At 40.0% G+C, this 16,213-nt stretch overlaps 1 protein-coding gene across 1 annotated transcript in view; it reads right to left on the reverse strand.

Moving 5' to 3' along the window:
• Nucleotides 1–14,276, reverse strand: part of LOC6619853 (acetylcholine receptor subunit alpha-like) — an 81,935-nt gene extending 67,659 nt beyond the window's left edge. The window contains exons 1-2 of the mRNA XM_032726827.1: nt 14,087–14,276; nt 12,791–13,152 (exon numbers count right to left, since the gene is read on the reverse strand). The gene's annotated coding sequence lies outside the window, so the exon portion shown is untranslated. The remainder of the gene's footprint in view (nt 1–12,790; nt 13,153–14,086) is intronic.
• Nucleotides 14,277–16,213: the final 1,937 nt, after the last annotated feature.

Raw genomic sequence — 16,213 nt, forward strand, 5'->3', positions numbered from 1 at the left:
AAGCTCTGCATCGCCTTCGTTCGCTTTTCCATTTATTCGCGTTGCTTTTCACTGCACGATTGCGACAAATTGAATTTGAAATTGCAAACAGCAAAAAAAAAAAGAAAAAAAAAATGAAACAACAGGGAGCAGGAATAAAAAATTGAAATCAATTAAAAGCTAGCGCAGTGACTAACAATGCCAAAATATGAATGAAATGCGGATGCGGAAGATAACAGGACTGATGTACAATGAAATGTGTGTAATCATTCAGGAAATAGCGTTTAAATATGCAAATATTAAATATGATTTCGCTAATTCGAAATTAAAGAAAACAAACAGCAAGCAATTTAAAAATGCAGCGCATTAACTATTAACTACTTAAATGTGTAACAAGTTAATAACAAAACGGATTCCAATGAGCAAAAGTAATACGGTATTTCAAAGGATTTAATTCGATTGAAAAGAATGAATACAAAATATAAGCTCTTAAAAAATGTATAGTTTTGTGAAAGTATTTCGTTGCTAGGTTTATTCAATTTATTCCCACCTGTCCAAAAATGAATTTCATTTCTAATTCTATAAATTAACTGCACGCGCAGTGCAAATTGATTGATTTTCTGCTCGGTGAGGATAAAGCTGCCGACAGCTGCAGCTGTCCACCACCATCTCCAACTCGTTGCGCAGCCTAATCCTGGCCAGAAATCCTGCCCAGTCCGAGTCCTTGTCCAGTGTGTCTTTTTATTATTATTTTTTTTTTTTTTTTGGGCCAACTGCGAGGAGGAGTGCGCTAAGTTCTTGTCGCCGTGTGGCAAAAGTAATTATTTTTGATTTATGACAAGTCAGACAGCCGCTTGGCTTGGCCAGTCGCCTGATTTCCTTCCGTTTTTTGTTCCCCTCTTCATTTTTTTTTCTGGCTGAGGGGAAACTGGGAAAACTGCATTTAAAGCGAGCTCTATGTATCGTCGTGGGAGCCAGCTGAAATCCCCCAGCAGACCAGAGAAACCTGGTCCCCACATCATTTGTAAATGATGTCAACGCATGCATAAAACATGGCCCGTACAAAAAAAAAATAAATAAAGCGTGGCAAAACGAGACGAAAAATGTCATGAAAGATCGTCTAGTTTGTGGAGGGTCGACGCTAAGCATACCAAGTACGCAGAAATACGAATAAATTACAAATTTAATGGGTCATTGATAAAAATAGCACATTGTACTTTTGTGTTACTTAATTATTATATAGTATATATCGTATTTATTTTGTTTTTGAAACATACCTGGCTGCTCAAACCTAGTTTCACATTTACATATTAAAATTCCAAGCAAACAAAGTATGTGCAAGTATTAACAAGTTTAAGAATTATGTTTTTAGATAAGATATGCTTTCTGCCTCGTGATACTTTCGCTGCTATTAAAGAAACTAACAAACTTTTCCAGGGAGACAAACTTGTGTTGAAAATTATAATACCCCTGCTGCGATGCCCACGTAGTTTTTTTTTTTTTAGAAAAATGGGCATGGGTATGGGTGTGGATAAAAAACATAGAATAGCGAGAAACTTATGACAACAAACATGCAACTTACAACTATGCAAATTGCGCGCTTTTAGACGGCAACAACAACGGTGCAACAAAGAAGGCTGCAGCAGGAAGTAGATGGGTGCAGAAATATTCATAAGTGCCTGGTGGGTGGGAGACAAGAAGCGGAAGTCGCTGTCGCATTATGAATTACGTATTGCCGACAAAAAAAATGGCGGAAAATATAGAGGGGGGCTGGTGGCACACGCGGCGTATGCGTAATGCGACGATAGGCAGCAACTATTTTAATTATTGTCGCGCAAAGGCACACACACACACACACACACATAATAGGGAAAACGCTGAAATATGTGCAGTTAAGCAGTAAACTGCAGGCAAAAGAGGGGAAAACTGCGCTAAAACATGCCTCTGAATTTCGTGCATCAGCGCACAAAGGCGGCGCAAAAGGGGGTCGGCTACAAAAAAAAAATGGGGGCAGCTCAGCTGAAATTGAGAACAGAGTCACCAACCAAATGCGCAAACACAGACCAAACAATAGTCGTAGGACCAAAAAGGATATCACTTCATAAAACATATCGCATAAGTTCATTCACAAAGCAAACTTAAAATGCGAAAAATGCCGTGAAGTAAACAAGGAAATGCCGAGCACAAATCAAACTAAGCCAAATACATTGTAACTGATTGAGTTAGCTAAAAAAATTTCAAAATGCAATAAAGCGCAAACCAGAAATGCCAAAGAGAATCCAATTCGATGGCATCTGCAAGCCGAGAGTTCCAACCTGAAAGCGATCACCATCGCAATCCCAATCCCAATCACTTGGTCACCTGCTCAAAGTAATGCAAGCGTGTCCAGGTGTGCGCCGAGCAGCCGAGCAATACATTTTTGTGTCTGCAGATGTGGGCGCCACTGGGGGGGGGGGGGGCGTGGCCAGTTGCACCGTGAGTGATACATGTCCGTCCACCTGTTAGTGTCACCTGCACGAAGGCAAGACACAATGCCAAAGTAAATAAAAATCCAAACTAAATTGAATTTTTTTGTGCATACACTTAAAGAACTTGGGCAACTTGAACCACAAATTATGTGTTAAATGCGTCTAAGCAAGAATATAGTAATTATATATGCATATATATTCGATGGATTAGTGCACATTGTTTGTATAAAACTAGCTTTTTAATATCTGTTAGTTTATTGCTCCAACACTAAGCGTATTTTCCTTTCGCTTGATTTCTAATATTTTTTCTCGCCGGAATTTTCATCGAAAACCCAGTGTAGTCTGTTGCAATGTGCCACGCCTATTGTTGTTGCCATACTTTCCTTTTAATTTATCAGCATATGAAAATCTGCAACTGCAACTGAAAGCGACGCTGCAGCAGCTGGAAAGCGACCCCCCCGAATTGCAGATTTTCCATGCAAATTCGGTTTGTTTGGCTCGGTCAGTAGTAGTGGCATACAGCATTTTCCAAGGATGGCCACCACAAAACTTGGCCATGACGATAGCAATTTGATCTGGATAAATAGCGCCCAGTCAAAGGGAAGAGTTTCGCTTTCCTTCTATTCTTATTTTTTTTTTATTTTGTTCTTAAACCATTTTTCATTTTCGGTGCGCGCTGACAGTTTCCCTGGAGAAAGCAAAGGCGAAAGCGAAAGTGGGTGGGGTCGCTTCAAAATTCAAGAAGAGAAATGCGTGAGCGGCAAATGAGTCGCACCTGGGAAATGGGGAAAGTCAGTGTGAATAAATGCATGAAATGAATGAGTAAATAGCTCGAATGACTAACTGCGCGGCATTTGCGCCCAAGACATTTTCCACCAGGACCAGGATGCGATGGTGTCGACAACCAGTCGGCAAGATGGAGATAAATCCAGATGTACATGGAGTAATTGGGTTTGTCCCTGGAAGAGTTGGTTATCCGTCGAAAAGGGTCTAAGAAAATGGCCAGAGAATTTATGGCTAAATGTAATAGCACTTTTATAGTTGTGTGGCCAATTGATTGAAACTTTAGTGAATTGGTATTTTGTCTATGCACACTTAAAGAAATAAAGCTGTGCTTTCACAATAATCGGAATCAAAATGAATTGAATATTAATTTAAGACATATCTTTCATAGTAAGAAAGCCAATGCTTGCTGCCCAATTAAATCTGATTCGAATTAACTATGAATAAATACGAAAACTTAACCGGAATCTCTTCCAAGTCAAATGGTAATTTAAATGCCTGCAGCATTTCTGGCCCCATAAAATGAGCGTTTGAATCAACCAACCATGTGCGCTGCCCAACTTTACCCCAACACAAAACCCCCATCGAATATCATCTTAATAAATCAGAGATTCTTCCACACTAACCAGTATAATCTGGCAATTCAGCTGATCCCGGAATAAAACTAATATCCCAGGCATTTTCCAACACAACATTTGGCTGGGCGAAAAAAGCAACCCCCCCAAGCAAATGGTGCGTTCAAAAACAAAACAAAAAAACCAAAAAAAAAAAAAGGAATGGAAATGAAATTGGGGAAAGGAAAAAGGTGTGAAAATTCAGGGAACACACAGCATTCGCACAGAAGGACGTGCGTGCAAGTGAGATAGTGGATGGAATGTCCTTTGGCATTCGAAAATGGCATTATCAAAATTTACATACACGCATATCCTGATTATCCCTTAAGCATGAATTATTGAAAGCGTAAATACCAAAACACAGGCGACAGTCGACAGCCGAGAGAAGGAGAATAAACAACAACAAAAGCAGTAGCAACAACAACAATGCGAGATTAGGACAACAATGCGACAGAAGTTCCTCGAGAGTGGCTTTTTAGGGATGCTGATAATGATAACGATAATAATGATGCTGCTGATGATGATGACGATGATGTGTAGAGCAAGTTATATCCAAGGATGGGGCAAACTCACCCAGACGACGGCTTAATTTTCACATGACAAACAAAAAAAGACAAGCTGAGTGGAGACATTTTGAATGGCAACACACAAATTTCACAACACAAAAAAAAAACAATAAAAAAAAAGCTGAAACAGAAACAGGTTGAGTGCGGATTCTAAAGTGGCCTGAATGGCTAAGAAATATACATACATTTGTGTGCACAAACATACATATGGGAAAAGGGGTAGAGTGGACCAAAAAAGAGGAGACGGGTAAGTGATGAGGTGCGATGATGCGTAGAATGTTGGACGAGCAGTTAAGCGAAGAGCCTAAGACAACACGATTGAATCGAGTCAACGAGGGTCACTGCACATCTATTGAAAATAAATTAAAAATAATATATCAGAAATATATAGTATTTATAAGTTTTATTTTAGAAACGATGATATTAACTTGATGAAAATTGCTCAGATATATTGCATTCAAAAGTATGTTAATCAAACTTTATTATTTAAATATGTTCCAAAATGCAAATATACCATATGAGTAAATAAGAAAGTCTTCGATTGCCCCTCGGCCCGCATTTAGGCAAATACACTCGCACTCACACTTGAACACAATTACTCACACGCACACGGGCAGGACTCACTCACTTGGATAAATGTGTCTACAACTGCAGATAGCTTTGGCTGTATGACTGTGTGTGTGCGTGTGTGTGTGAGTGTTTGATTGTTTGTCTTTCCATGTGTATCTGTGTGCGTGGTTCAACATCCTTTGGCGCCCGTTCCGGGATATGTCAGGAAAATCCTGTTAAAAGTTTGCCATAAATCCTATTTACATATTTTCATCTGCTGCGGCTCAAAAAGAGTTGCGAGAACATGTCTTGGCCACGCCCCCACCCACATGGCATGCATGGGCGGTGCGAAAGGACGAGCTCGAAAGGAAAATAGTCATATCAATTGTTTAGGCAAATAAATCATAAGACTTCCTCAAAACCATCATCTTTGCTTAAGGCACAGAGAAAAACAAACAAACAGCATAATCTGAGAATTTAATATTCTTTAAAAATTTGTACCAAGCATCAGTTTGCTGAACTTAAAAATAACATTTTAAGTTGCATATTTCTCACTTTCCGTTCAAGTTCGTGCCCTGTTTTTGCAGTGCATTTCTTCTTTCCAGCCGCTGACCTCGTTTCTCCTTTTCCCCATATCCCTGACCATGGTCGACTTCCTTCCTTCCTTCCATCGCTCCTCAATCCTTGCGGCGGCCATTCAGCATTTCAGCTTCGATTAATGTTGCCAAAAAATCGGCTGAGATGTCTGGCCGTACAAAATGTATTATGGAAAAAAGAGCGAGAGTTGCCATTGTTCGCCGCACTTTTGTCTACCAAAATCATCGGGCTGCGATTCGCTTTCAAGGATAGTTGCAAGAAAAGTCAAAAGTCATTCCCCCAAATGCCCCAAACTCATTTTGTTTTCGAAAGTCCCAGGAGACACCTACAAGTATATTCAGGCACGTAGAATAGGCAAAAAAGCTCTACTATTTATATTTTAATAATATATTAAAAGTAATAAGTATATGTAAGTAAGTTCTCGTGTGAATATTGTATCTTTTTTTCACAAAGTTCTATTATCTTGATCACGGCTGTCTGCATATATTTAGTATCTGCTTAATCCTTGGCCAGTGGTCGCATTTGTTATGCTAAGGATTCATTTTTGCATATGCTTCTTAGTCTCATCCGAACCGAGATGCCTCGCATTAGTCGCTGGCAGCGTCTCAGCGCCAGTCGCTCATCCTTAGTAAATATCCTTGGCAAATACATTTTGAATAATTGTCCTGGACATTGGACGCTGGACATTGGACTGTGTGTGTGTCTGTGTGTGTGTCAAGGAAAATCCTTTTCCGACGAACTCAAATTCAAATGACTGTAAATGGCACAATCCTTATGCATATTTCATAGTTCCCTCGCTCCTTTTGTTGTGTCGATGTGCAAATGTTTGCTTTCACTTTCCTTTGTCCTTTTTCCGGGTCCTTAAGAGGCTGAGCCGAATTTGTTTAATCGACAAATTTGTGCACAACTCATTCTAATTCTAATGTGAACATTTGAAAGTCAAAAAAAAAATAAGTTGCTTCTCGCATTTAGCAAAATTGCGCTGGTAAAACATTGTTAATTTATTTAAACAGTTTGAACTTGTAATCTTATGATTAAACTAACAAATTATTCACAAAGTGATAGGAAGTCGCAAACGTAAACACACAGCACAATACTCAATACTCAAAACTATAGAAAAAATGAATTTTTGTTTGCCAAATCACTTAAATTATTTAAGCAGCGCGTTAAAAAGTTTTTTCTTCTGCCACACAAATTGATTTAAAAAAAAATGAACATATGTACATGCATAGCAATGCAAACACATAAAGTAACAAATATGGTTTAAAAATGTGCATCAGCTGTTTGGTTTACATGCTGAAAAATCGCCCAGGAATTGTCGGTAAATGAATAAATAAATAACCTGAATGTTGCAAATGCGCCTCAGCCAATTTTTTTTCACCTGCCCCCAGGTGGAATGAACCTTAATCACATTAAAGGAGCTCAGTGGCATCTTACATATGCTACCCGCAAACAAGCCAATATAAATCGTCAGTTGTCAGTGGCAGGCATTAGCTCAACTCGACTCATCTCATCTCATCTCTTCAGTTTTCATTCACGTTGCATATACGCAGCGTACGCCCCCCTGGAGCGAAAATGACTACCCGTGGCTTTGCTTCGCTTCCCTTCGCTTCCTTAATCTTTCTTCGCTTTTTTCGATAGCGACAGCTGCCGGATTGAATCGATGACGGGTAAATCTTTACTTTTCCCGTTTGTTTTTCAGCTAGAACAAAACTCAATTAACATTCGAGAGGATAAACTGTTGAGGAGACAACAAAGTCAAAGAGCCGAGCACACATGCACTTCAAAAGCGACCAAAAACGAAGCGACACTCTTTTTAGTGCAACTCTGTTGACCATAAAAAAAGAGGAAAAGAAAAGAGTAGGAGTAGGGAAAGAAGGCGGAGCATTTGACTGCATTGGTAATTGAAGAGGAAATGGTAATGAAAGCGGGCGGCAGCCCAAAAGGGGGCGTGGCTGGTTGGCTAAAGAGTGCCGACAAAGTCGCCTTATTGTGTGGCACATTGTTAACTTTTGCCGCAGCCCGGAAAAGTGGACGGGAAAAATGGTTCGGAAAATCGGGTGGAAAATTGGGTGGCATATGTGCATACATGAGAGAGCTGTCACTCGCTCAGATCAAAAAAAAAAATGCATCGAACACAATGTGTCTATAAAACAATCTTTGGATGCAACAAAAGTATTTGCATATCCGACAATTAGGTATATTTTCAAACTGTGCAACAAGAATATGTGCATAATTTAATAAATTTACATTAAAGTTTCATTTTCAACCATCATTTCCTTTCAGTGATTTAGCAGCATATCTTTGCTATTCAGCTGGGAACCAAATTAAACAAACAAAAGTCAAAAAAGCCGAAAAATCACTGCCAGCGACACTGGTCACAAATGGGAAACTATATTGTGTGTGGTGTGTGTGTGTGTGTGTTGTGTGCACAGCCAGATAAAATGACAAATTTACAAACAAATGAATGTCGAAAAAGCAGAAAAGCAGAGCAAATAAAATCAAATAACAAGGGAATATCAAGACGAAAGCCAAAAAGCAAATTAAGAAATATATGTTCGAACAGAAACTGATTAAACACCGGTGACAACAAACAAATTCACAAATATTTGTGGATATTTTCTGAGTTTGTGAACTGAGCAAATGTTTGCGCCAGTTGTTCAAATATTTGAACATTTTATATATTTAATTTAAAATCAAATATATTGCAAATAGTTCAAGCGCAACCAGCAACGAAATTCGAATTGCTTTTGCTAAGACATAAAAATTGTTGTAATTTTCAAACGGGTTTTTTGCAATAAGGAATTTCCGAATTTCCATCATGTAAAATCCCTGTACCATGAAAATATTTAATCCGTTGAGTTAAATTAGCTTTTTCAATGGGTTCTTATCGATTTTTTTTTTTTGCTTTTTTGTAAAGAAGCAACTTACGCAAGTGGAAAATGCGCCGAGGCTATTATTTAAAATTTTCCCCTCAAAAATTAAGGAAATACACACGCACGTCCCGCACACACACACATACACAGCCACTCACACACATACAAAGACTAAGGGGACCATAGTCATCATCGCAAATCTCAAAATGCTTCCTGCGGCTTTTTTCGAGGAATTTTCAGTGCTATTAAAAAGTTTACGCGAATCAGGAAAAACGGCCAACGAAGCAGCAAAAGGGAAGTGAAAATGCCATCGAATGAGGGGGGGGGGGGGGGGGGTGGGGTTTTGGTTCCAGCAGCCAGGCAGGAAGTAACGAAAAAATGAATTTATATATATTTATTATAATTTTTTATTTTACGCATTTTGTGCGTTGACTGTGGCCTACCAAAAAAAAAAAAAGGAGAAGGGAGGGGCGGTGAAAATTCCGCCCAACAAGCAGGAGAGCAAAATGAGGAAAACACATTGAAACCCGCACGGAAAGTGCGAAATTTGAGCAGGAAGGAGCTGGAGGAGTGGGAAAAACAGGACGAACGGAAGAAGAAGGACAAGGGCACTGCTGCCGGGGTCGATCGAAATTTCAAGTAGGAGATAAATTCAGGTGAGAGATCGAAATATATATAAAATATTAATAGCATAGATATGCGAAAGGGAAACAAATATTAGCTCATCAAATACTTGTAAAGAAAGCAACTTATTTAGAATCTAATCGGGAAACTGCTGAAGCGACCCTCGCTGTAAGCTAATTGGCCGCCTGCCCACACTCCTTATCTCTCCTTCTAGGCATTCATATTTATTTTTATTAGCCAGCCGCTCTTTGTTTTGCCATCGCACAGTTTTTCACAGTTTTCACACATTTTTCACTTCGCTCCTCTTACTTTTGCCCTGTTTTATTTCTATTTTTTTTTTTTTTGTTGTTGCTTTATTTTTTGCATTGTTTTGCGCGGCAGCAATTAAAAATTTGTTTTTTTTATGAGCAAACAAAAATTTTTGTTTACAACAAACAACAATAAAGCGGTAATAAAAAATCATAAAATGGCCGGTGCCAGAAAACAAGAAACAAGCGAAAAAGTGCTAATTGGTTAATTGTGTGTGTGAGCGAGGAAAACCGGTGCACCTGTATTCGTGTTGTGCTTTTGTGTGTGTGTGTGTCTGTGTAAGTTTCAGTTTGCCGCTCAATAATTCAGATCCTTAAATTGACCGCCGCACAAAGGGGAGCAATAAAAAATAAATAAAAGGACTGAGGCACTTAAAAAATTTGTCTACAATTTAAAGTTGTCGTCCTGTGTATATTTCCCGTTCGTTTGCTCGCTTGTTTCTTTTTTAATCCTTTTTGCGTTTCGAAAGGCGTCAGCTGCAATGCAGACAAAACAGGGCCACGCCCACTGCCAGATCCCCGGATCCGGATCCAGATCCAAGTGGCGCTTGTTAGTTTAAACTGATTTGCAATGTTTGACATGGGCCATAAAAAGCAACGAGGCAAACGACAAGGATAACGATGAGATGGAGATAGCACAAGGAGCGAGCGGAAGAAGAAGAAGAGCTAGAAGAAGGACATTAGACCACTCGCCCAGGTCGCCACACTGAGCGAAATTGCGCTGTCGATTGTCTTTCAATTGGAAAGCGGATTACAGATTGCTTACATAGTTTAATAATGTAGATTAATAATGTTATTGTATTTCGTTTGTGGCAAATGTAGAATGTAATCGACTGGCTTTTTAATTAAATTAATTAATTAAGTTAAGTGAGGAATTTCTGATTAAATCAGCTTAAATACCCCATGTGCAAGTGAAAATGTTTGCGCTTACTGGGTGTAATATATTTTTAATTAAGCAAAAATGTGCAATCGCGTTGATTACATTGATTACAATTTTGCTAATTTTTGCGCCAGTGTTTTTTTTTTGTTTTTTTTGTTTTTTTTTTTTTGCCCACGTTTGATAGCCTGGCCTTTTGGCATTTCTAGGCCACCCTTGGGCTTTGTTTTGAGCACAACATTTTCAGCGAGTTGTCAGGAAGGGTCCTGCTCTTGGCCATTTCAATAATCTCTTCATTTGGCCGGGGCCACAACGATTTTTTCCATGTTAACATTTTATTCGCCTGCACAATGGGGCGTATGAGCAACGTGGCCATCGCATCCACCCCCATCCACGTATGAGCAACGTGGCCATCGCATCCACCCCCATCCACGTTGCTCATACGCCCCATTGTGCTGAAACTCGGACCGAAAACCATAACAATGGCGAAACGAGAGCCACATTCTAAATGCTAAGTTCATTCATTCATTCATTCACTCGTTCACTCGTTCATTCATTCATTCATTCTGCAGAGAGAAACACAGACACCGACACACATTCGCTTGTTTTTCGGCAACAATTAAAACGATTTAAATGCAAAACAGTCAACGCCAGAAGAGCACAGCCCCAAGTGGGTCATCTGCTGGCCGACACTGTATTAGCCAATTTCTGCATTTCTGTATTTCTGCATTTTTGTATTCCTGTAGCGCCCCGATTGCCGATATGCGAAAAGGAATGGCCGCAGCACAAAAGTCAAACTGGCTAATGCAGTTGGGCAAGCATGGAAAACACATAGATCGCATTGCATCTCAGTTGATTAGAACACCGAAAGGTATTCAATAAAACAAAGTCAAACTAAGTTTATCTGGCTAAATATTGCTAGGCAATTGCCAGCAATGCTCAATAAAATTGAATCTATATTAAATTTAATTCTTATTCAATCGCATTAATGCGTAGAGTAGCAAGTATTTTGTTATCAGTTGATAACTTGTGATTATAATTTTATTCACTGCTAGCCAAAAAAGAAGCAGAGCTGCGTAAGAGCACTTCACTCACTTAAGTAAACTTGGCTTAATTACTTTTCGCTTGGCTCTTACATCTTTGCCAAACGAATAATAAACATCAATTTCGTTTTCGTTTTCATGTCAAATGAAGGGTGCGAAAAGTGGCGCTGGATTTTGGCATTCGGGCACTAATTCAACATTTAATCAGTTCGTTTAATTTCCATGCACAAATCGCTATTTGTTGTTAGTTGGTCACAGTTCGGGGGCTTTCATTTGGCCCTTGACTTTTACCAGCACCCCCCTCTCCCCACTACCAATCATCCGCATTTTCGCTTGACATTTTCCCCCGCATTCAACCCGATTTTCCCCGCTTTTCCCACGACACCATGTTTTAGTGTGCGAATGACTTTTGTTTGATTCCGTTTGGCATTGCCATCGTTGTTATTGTTGTTGCATTTAATTAAAAGCCCCGAATGTAGATTGAAGATGGCCGGAGTGCCAAATGTAGAATGGAGAATTCAGATATTTCAGAGATTTCAGAGTGCGCACAGTGGCGGATGTTGAACGCCGAATGGCGAACAAAAGCAACAAACTGGCTAAAATGAATAAATATAGGCGCTTTCGCTGTTTTGGCCACAACAGCAGCAAGAATGCAGGGAAAACAATTGTTTTAAAAATTTTAAAATGTATTTATCATTATAAGAACTACACAACTTAAATATCTTAAATTGTAAAGAGTAAAAGCATAGTTTATTATGTCTTTTAAATTCTTTCTTTTATTTTTACTGCTAGAAAATCATTGAAATTCGCTTTTAAAAGCAGCAAATTTTTGTTAGTGTAGCTATAACAACAGCAACATTGGCATTTCCACTCCCACTGGAGGCATTCATGTCACACACAAGCGCGTAAACACGCACACACAAACACCAACACACACACACACACACACACACGCACGCACATTTCGTAATCGCTCAAAATTGTTTGGCAAACATTTTAAATATTTTCTATTGCATACGCACGGGGGGCAATTCTTAAAAGTTTTCCCATAAAATGGGAATAAACGCTACGTGTGGGCTAATTCAATTGAAAAGTCTGGGCGTGGTCATTGTTTTCATAAAAGTATGCATTTTAGTTGTTTTGTATGATGATGATTGAATTAAAATGAAACGTGTTGAAAAGAAAAGTAGCATACAAAAGGTAGGAACTACAATAAACCAAAGAAGATGATTAGACACAATGCACTTGCACTCTAAATGCATTGATGCATTTAATTGATTCCAGAGATGATTGATAAAAAATTACTGATTATTTGAACTGACCTATCCCGATCTTAAATATTTATAGTATGCATAATTTAGGAATCTACATACATATGGTTTCTATCCCCTTTTTCATTCCTTGCAACGTGGCTTAACCCAAATTTGGCTGCCTCGTTGCAAAAGGCGCATATTTGCCTAGCCCCATGAAACAAGACATTAACTTTGGTCCTAATGCTAATCTTACCTTGGCACAAAAAGTATTTCGCCCGCTGCTGCCGATGCTGCTTTAGTGGTAGTGATGGCGGTAGTGGTAGTGGTGTCGCCGCACCCACACACACACGCACACGCACACGCACACAGACCAGGAGGACCTTCACACGGACAGGAGCTCGCTTCCTTGTTTTGGTTCCCGCTGGCTTCCTCGAACTTTAGCTTTCAATCTGCATTCGGTTCTCTCGGCTTACTGGCACCTCTTTTATTCGGAATTTTCCAATATTTGTTTTGAAGTTTCAGCCTTGGTTTTATTTTCGATGAATTTGTTTGGTTTTGGAACATTAAAAAAATAGCAAAAAAATAAGTTGTGGGTTGGTCTCGCACTCAGCTGAACTTAAAAGAAAATTAAACGAAAATCAAAGTAAAATATGGAACTAAACTAAATTTGTTAATAAATCAAGCTCGACTTAAGCCTTTCTGCCTGAACTGAGAACTTTTTAATTACAAATCTCTGCTCGTTGCCAAAACTTTCGCATAACCACAAATCATTGATAAGTAGTTAAGACCATATCTGGCATTGTCACGTTTTGTAAAAAGTAATAACTGCGACGCTTTTGCCTGGCAATCAACAAGTTGTAACTTTTGACGGGAATTCCCCTTTTCAATTTATTATTACGAAACATTGCATGTCAATTGATTTCTAATTCCCCTTGGCTGTTTTTGCCTTGGCAGCTCGCAAATAAAATCTCTCTTTTAGTTTGGCGCGACCTCCGCAATGACCGTGTAACAATTTCGGTTTTCTTTGGCCCCCCCTTCTTTTTTCTTTCGTTTTTTTCCCACCCCATTTTCTTATATTCAAACCATTTCCCCTTTTTCTTTGGTTCACCGAGAAGTCGCGCGCTTTTTTTTGGGTTTTTGCCTTTCTTTAAATTTGACGTTTTCCAACCAAAAAGATCATTTACTTGCATTAAGCATTTCGGTTAGGTAATTTTCTAGCCTTAAAATAGCAACACACACACACACACAGTTGCGCTTACAAATGGCCAACTTATGTAAGCGTTTTGTGCGCGTTTTGCCCGCGTTTCGGGCGCTGTTTTATCCGCCAAACGCGACAAAGTTGCAACTAAAAATTTGTTAACCCCACAACTCCGCAGCTTGTTTGGCCCAGCTGTTTTGTTTTGTTTATCGCGGATATATATTATTATTTTTATTTTCCTATTCCCCGGATTGCCTGGCACAAGAAAGTGGATTCAAACGGTAAAGCTAGCATTAAAAATAATTATAAACAACAAAGTGGAGAATGCAAAAGAAATAACGGTTAACCTACAGCTGAGGCGGTCACATGCGCGACACAGACACAACACACCAACACACGTTCACACGCAGACAGGCAGTCGAAAAGGGGGCGGGGCGGCAAAGGCGGAGGCGGCGGGACGACGGCAACAACAAAATAACGCAAAAAAAAGAACCAGAGAGCCAGCAACAACAACAATACGACAACAACCGACGACGACGGCGGCGACAACAACAACGACAATCAACGAGAAACAACGGGAAACAACGAGACAAGCGACAAGCTACAAGCGACAACCGACTTTCGACTTTCGACGACGACGACAACAACAACAACTGGCGACTTTAGCGCGTTTTTTGTGCTGCTTGCTTGGTTATTTTTCGGGTAACTCTCTCTCTCTCTCGAAGCGAAACGCGTGCCGTCAGCGCTGAGTCCTGTTTCATACTGTTTTGGATCAGCCACGCATTCTGCCAACGGATGCTGTGCTGTTACGTTCCGTTAGGTTCTGTTACTTCTGCAGCGCTGCTGCTGTTCTGCTCTGCTGGTGTGGGTCCGCACAGTGTGGAGCCACTGTTACTGTTAAGCGCTTGCTGCGGCACAGGAATATCCCGTGCTGTTAAAATTTCCCTGGCATGCGCAGCACTGTGTGACTTCTTGTGCTTTTGGGCGAATGCAGAATGCAGTTTTTAATGCCAGCCGGCCAACGTTGCGGATGCGTAATGTGCAGCGGGAAGGGGGGGCGGAGCTCTATTCGAAATTTGTCAAAATTATTACTGCTGATTGCGAACTTAAAAATCTTTGTTATGCTGTTTTAGTACCAAAATTTGTACAGCAATTAAGACATTTTCATTTTTGAATATTTATTTATTAAGTTCTAATATGTATGCTATTGTTCATTAATAGAAATGATAGATTATTGACGCATTCCATTAACATTGCTCCATTGCAATTTAGTAGGAAATTTGCCGGCGAACTTTCTAATTAAACCGTTATGCTTTGGTGAGCATCTGCTGAGTGAAGTTTACGCATCTATTTCAGCCAATAAGGTAAGTGGCAATTGACAGTCATTAATGCTAACCGCAGTTAGCCACAATTACGCCAGCTGGAGCAAATCAATTTATTTATGAAAATTTCGAGGCAGTGCGCCATGTGCAGTTTGCAGTCTGAAGTCTGCAGTCGAGGGTCCTTCGTCCTTCGTCCTGCATTGCACACGTGCATGGCAGGATGCTGAATGGACGAAATGGACGGAGAATGGTGGATACGGAATGGTGGCTCCTGGCATACACACATACATACTGCTGCGAATGCGGAACGCTCGACTTGAGGCCAAATTGAATTATGTTGGATGCCAGAAAGGTTAATGAAAGAGAGCGCCATACTTGCACCCGGATGCGGACACATCCACGGATTTGGATCCGGATTCGGATGCGGATTCAGATTCGGTGACGGTGACGGTGTCGGTGTCGAGCTACGTATTCAGAATTCAAGCTGAATGAATTGTGATGAAGCACCACCAAGCAACCAACACCCACCAACAAAATGCTGTCGAGGGGCCACTGAGATGACCACACATAGATGTGGTCGAACACTGAGAGAAATTGCGGCTAATCAAGTACTTTATATCATTTTTATAACATTTGTGCATTAATACCAAATTTAATTTAGAGGTTTAAAGTTGAATAAATAATAGTTTTAAGCGCACATTCCACACGTTTTTCTCAGTGTACTTTCAAAAACACTGGACATTGGCGAGTGTCGACTGTCGGTTGCTGCTGGTGGTTAGACTGCATGCAAATTGATGCTTTTTGTGTTGCACTCTGCATTATCTTGGTCTGGATCTGGTTCTCGGTTTCGGTTTGAGATTGGGATTGGGATTGGGGCTTGTCGATGGATTCGTTTCGGGTTGGGTCTGGACTCCAAATTCGGAAGGTGGACATGTGGCTGGAAATGTGTTGCAGTGTAATGGCCAGAAATGTGAGGCGGACCAACAGGAAACTAAAGCTAACGATGACTGACAATGTTTTTAGCCTGACACAAGCAAGGGAATACCTACCTATGTGGCCAAAGGATATCTTCCTAAGAGCTCTGCTTGACTTCATTAAGGGTTTGTAGTTTTCACTTCATCTAATTGCATTTCCACTTTACCTGTCGTTTAATTAA

The sequence above is a fragment of the Drosophila sechellia genome, chromosome X (genome assembly GCF_004382195.2).
Source record: "Drosophila sechellia strain sech25 chromosome X, ASM438219v1, whole genome shotgun sequence".
Taxonomy (NCBI): domain Eukaryota; kingdom Metazoa; phylum Arthropoda; class Insecta; order Diptera; family Drosophilidae; genus Drosophila; species Drosophila sechellia.